The following is a 5,470-nucleotide window of genomic DNA, read 5'->3' as shown; positions in this document are numbered from 1 at the left end:
AAAGAGAAACATCATCCCAGGAGTTTCGGTAGAAATTAAACAGGAACAAAATGTGTTCCCTAGTATAAGGACAGAAATATTTCTTACTGGTTTCATTTTTCCTGAGAAGTGTTTTTTTTTTTTTATTTTTAAATTTTTTTCCTTTTTGGTCTGAGTCTCAAATTCACTTTTTGGTGGCTATTCAAAATAGTTTTCTTTTTCAACCAGCCCCTTGACTTCCAATTCCATTAGACCTTCTCTTCCCGGGGCACCCAGCTCTTATAATAATAAAAACATCACCCGTGTTGCCCTGGATGGTTAATACCACCACCCGGTGGTAAATCTCTGGGCGCTCTCTACGTTACTTTAAAGCTTGTCTCTTTATTTTCATTGTCTTTGGCATTTTATTCAGCTTCTCATGTGAGAATCGACTCCTATTCCGCTGTGTCCAATAAATACTAAAATATCTGCCAACTAATTACACTTCCAGCCCTCCAGGCTCAGGGGCTTTGGGGTTTCTCAAATTGCTTTTGATTTGGAGAAAGGCCCTTTCTTCCTTTAATGTTTCCTCTGCAATTATTTCATGACTCAACATTCATAGAAACTTAAACTTCAGAGGAGCAAGTCGCCTCCGCCTAAGTCTAATTAAACTCCGTATTTCCCAAGAAAAGTTGGGAGATTAAGTACACAGGGAGGCCAGAGTCTTTTCTTCCAAATCCAGCTTAACAACAAAACTTTGAAATGTTAAACCAGTGCTAATCTGCATGGCCGCTTTAGGTGTCATTTGAGAAAGAATCATGGCTCCTAACATGATCAGTAAAATACGCAGATCCATTTCCATGTTCAGAGCCCTGTGGGACGGAGGAGGCAGATTTAAGGTAGCACGTGCTCATGTGTTTTCCAGATGCCAGCCTCTCAACGGCACCCCTGTCGGGGCAGACCTGCGGGAGAACCATTTTCTCTGAATTTCAGCTAGATGGGTGCTGTGGAGATCCTGAGACTGGAGAAGAGGAGACTCGAATTCACAGACATTAAGCTTGTGAATGGAAGAAGGAAACAAGGGATGGTGACCACACTGGGATGATCCCACATGTATCCTGTGTGACACAGCTGTCATTAAAGCAGATCCTGGAGGCAGGTTTGTGCGTACTTGTAGGGAGCCGAGTGACAGGCACTGCTGCCTAGATGTCTCTCTCTCTCTCTCCTATGGGCACTGCGTCTGCCTACATTAACCATAATCCTCTTCTGCTTACGTCACTTATCCAGATGTGATGGTAACCCTGTTGTATTCATCTGTTTAACCTCTTCCTGTCCCAGCTCCCGCCCTTAGCCTATAAAAGGTGTGATTATTTTCTCAATAAACCAGAGGCTTGATTGGGTTAACATCAACTTGCCTTCGTCTCTTTTTGTCTCCCCTATGTCTTTTGTTTAATCCCCGTTTCTCCTCCAGGAGTTCTAAACTTGTTGATCTACAGGCCAGATCAAGTGGCGCTCAGTGTGGGAGCCCCTGGCACGGAGAAGTTAACGAGGGAGCCGTTCGAGAGACAGCCGGCTTAAACCAAAAGTAAAAGCAAATTAAACCAGAGACCTCGGCCGAGGAATGAGTAAACTAAATCAAGGATTAAAGTTTAAAGCAACAGGACATTAAATCAAGTGCCGAGACCTGCGCAGACGACTACCCGACGTCCTGCCCGAGTCACGGTGAGTGAACGGCAACCCCATTTCCCTTTCCCGACATGGGTCAAGTATTGAGCGAACATGAACTGTTCGTCGGAGGCCTTATAAAGGCATTAAAGACAAGAGAGATAAGGGTTGAAAAACAAGAATTATTACAGTATTTTCAGTTTATTCATAAGGTTTGCCCTTGGTTCCCCCTAGAGGGTTCTATAGATACCAAGAGGTGGAATACAGTAAGAGATGTTTTAAAAGATTATTATAGAGTTTTCGGTCCAAAAAAGGTTCCTGTGACCACCTTTACATATTGGAATTTAATTTCTGAGCTACTTGCCCAGAGGCATGCAGACCCTCAGGTTGAGGAGACAGTTGCACTGGGTGAGGCTGCCTTGCGCGACTCCCTTAAATCTACCTCAAAACCGTCCTCAAAAAAATCTGAAGCCTCTGATTTCTCAGATGCAGAAAATGATGGCCTGTTAGAGGTCCTTATACATGGTGATCTGCCACCACTTCCACCTGTTGACATGATCAGCAGGTCCCAAGATGGCAGCCCGCTACTCCCTGTGCCTCCATGGCAAATTGGGGATTCATATAAGCCTTTAGAAACAACCTTAACTCTGAAAAGCTTACAGCCACAAGGCAGCTGGTGCAGGACCAGTTAGATACAGGACACATTGTTCCTAATAATTCCCCTTGGAACACACCTATCTTTGTTATCCAAAAAAGGTCAGAAAAGTAGAGGCTGCTACAAGACCTTAGGGCGATAAATAAGACAATGGTCTTAATGGGGCCCCTACAACCAGGCCTCCCCTCAGTCAGTGCCATTCCTTTAGGATTTTTTAAAATTGTCATAGATCTTAAAGATTGCTTTTTCTCTATTCCTTTACATCCAAAGGACCAAAAGCGTTTTGCCTTCAGTCTCCCATCAATTAATTTTAAAGCCCCTATACAGAGATTTCAATAGAGGGTTTTGCCACAAGATATGGCCAACTCCCCAACACTATGCCAGTCTTTTATAGCCACTACAATACAGTCAGTCAGAGATCATTGGCCACATATCTATATTATTCATTACATGGACGATATCCTCTTGGCAAGAGATGATCAAAACCAAACCCTAAGGTGCTACCAAGACTTACAGGTTGCCTTACAAGAGGCTGGACTTCAAATAGCCCCTGATAAAGTACAGCTTACTGATCCATATACTTACTTGGGTTTTCAATTATGTGGCACTCAAATACTCTCTGTAAGGCCCCAACTGAGGCTTGATGGCCTCAGAACACTTCATGACTTCCAAAAACTATTGGGAGATATTAATTGGCTCATACCATTTTTAAAACTAACTAAACATGATTTACAGCCCCTTTATGCACTGCTTCGGGGAGACATAGATCCAACTTCCCCCCGAGAGCTTACACCTGATGCCAGGAGAGCGCTCAGTAAAGTAAAAGAGGCTATTGCTCAACAAACTGTTTCCTTTATGGACTACAATGAGCCTTTACAGTTTCTCATTTTTAATACAAAGCTTTGCCCTACAACAGTGTTCTGACAACAAGCTCCCCTCATGTGGGTCCATTTACCAGTCTCTCCAAAAAAAAACACTTTTGCCTTATTTCCAAGCTGTCTCAAACCTAATAATCCAGGGTAAAAAACAGGAAAAATGTTACTTTGGCAAAAAACCAGATATTATCATTCAACCTTTTACAAAAGACCAAATAGATTGGCTACTTCAGAGTATGAAAGTGTGGCCTATTGCCTTAGCTTCCTACTCAGGGACTATTGACAATCATTACCCTCCAAATAAGCTAGTTGACTTTGCTAATCGTCACTCATTTATATTCCCTAAAGTCACAGCTTCACAACCCCTTCCGGGTGCCCTGGTTTTATTCACTGATGGCTCATCCTCTAAAAGAGCTGCTTATGTATCTCAAGACAATGTTTCTACCCTCCAGGCAGATACTTCCTCTGCACAATTAGCAGAGTTAGAAGCTATTCTTGCAGCTTTTGCTGCTTACTCTGACCAACCATTTAATTTGTATACTGACAGTGCTTACCTTGCTCAGTCTGTTCCATTATTAGAGACTGTTGCTATTATATGTCATGCTTCCCCAGCTGCAAATCTGTTCAAACAATTACAATGCTTCATACGGCTTCGCCGTCATAAGTTCTTTATCGGTCATCTGCGAGCTCATTCCAACCTCCCAGGGCCTCTTGCCCAAGGAAATCATTTGGCTGATGTTGCTATATGAGCACAGGTTTTTATGGCTCAAGACTCCAAGGTGTCTGAGGCCCAACAAGCCCACCAGCTACATCACCTCAATGCTCACACCCTCCGCCTTCTCTACAAAATTACCCGTGAGCAAGCCAGACAAATTATAAAAAATTGCCCATCTTGTGCTATCCACTCACCTGTTCAACACCTAGGAGTCAACCCTAGAGGTTTAATTCCTAACGCCTTATGGCAAATGGATGTTACCCATTTCAATGAGTTTGGCAATCTAAAATATGTACATGTCATCATTGACACTTATAGTGGCTTCATTTTTGCCACTCTCCAGACTGGAGAAGCTGCTAAACACATTATAGCCCATATGCTGTCAGCCTTCTCAGTTCTGGGATGTCCTCAACAGCTCAAGACCGATAATGGCCCTGGCTATACCAGCACCTCCTTTGCTCAATTTTGTAAAAGCCTTAATATCCTCCACACTACAGGTATACCTTACAATCCTCAGGGACAAGGCATTGTTGAACGTGCGCATCGTTCTCTTAAATTCACCATAGATAAAATAAAAAGGGAGACATGGTACCCCACCCAGGGGTCCCCTAGAAATGTCCTTTCACATGCTCTTTTTATTTTAAATTTTCTGACCCTGGATGCTTCAGGCTGCTCCGCAGCATCTCGGTTTTGACATACTCAGACTCAAACACGGTTTACATCTGTTTTATAGAGAGACCCACTAACCAATATGTAAAATGGCCCTGATCCAGTCCTTATCTGGGGACGAGGCTCAGTGTGTGTTTACTCTCAACAAGATAGAGAAGCTAGATGGCTACCTGAACGCCTCGTAAAGCAAGTAGACAGTTCTTCAAAGACCCCGTGTAACGCCCAGGAATAATGTTATTTCCTGAGGCACAATCCCCTGTGTTCTCTTACAGGTGACACATCTCCTTGGAGCCTTATACTGCTTAACCAGCCTTCTTGAGCCACACCACACCCATGGTGGATTTTGACCCCTGCCAAACAGACTGCAACTGCTGACAGCCATGCACGGAACCCCATGACTGCGGAAGAGGCTCTTCTCGGTCTAAAAAAACATACACCAGCCAAATAAACTACATCCAGTGTTATACAAGACATGCTCCAAGACACAAAAAAATGACTTCATACAGAGACACCAACAAATGACTGTCAACCCCTTCTCCTTGATTTTGGGGGGGGGGAGTTTTTCCCTTACCTAGTCCCACTTTTGGGTCCCCTAGCTGACCTATTGTTTCTCATTTCTGTGAGTCCTTGTATTTTTCAGAGGATTATGATGTTCATTAATAACCAGATAGACGCGTTTATGGCAAAGCCCATTCAGGTACACTATCATCAGCTAGAGTTGACAGATCAACAAACCTACAGAAAAAAAATTCCCACGAGTGGCCCATATGATGATGCGGCCTGACTGCCCTGGGACAATGGACAGGCAGTCAGAGACGGGCAACTAAAACATACATGTTAATTCCAACGGCCACCTAAGACAGACACAAGACCAACTGCTGTTCTACAAGCCCATGACGGGTAAGGCCTGGTTGGGTTCATACAATGAGGTCC

General features: G+C 43.6%; 1 long non-coding RNA gene across 1 annotated transcript; it reads left to right on the top strand.

The window, feature by feature from the left end:
* Positions 1-809: 809 nt before the first annotated feature.
* Positions 810-4,002, top strand: LOC134471824 (uncharacterized). The gene is made up of 2 exons (XR_010041513.1): positions 810-1,117; positions 1,430-4,002. It is a non-coding gene; the product is annotated as an uncharacterized LOC134471824 (long non-coding RNA).
* Positions 4,003-5,470: the final 1,468 nt, after the last annotated feature.

The sequence above is a fragment of the Cavia porcellus genome, unplaced genomic scaffold, assembly GCF_034190915.1.
Source record: "Cavia porcellus strain 051 isolate PalLab524CR breed Dunkin Hartley unplaced genomic scaffold, mCavPor4.1 scaffold_20, whole genome shotgun sequence".
NCBI classification, from domain to species: Eukaryota; Metazoa; Chordata; class Mammalia; order Rodentia; family Caviidae; genus Cavia; species Cavia porcellus.
The sequence above is the reverse complement of the archived record's forward strand: the minus strand, read 5'-3'. Positions and strand labels throughout refer to the sequence as shown.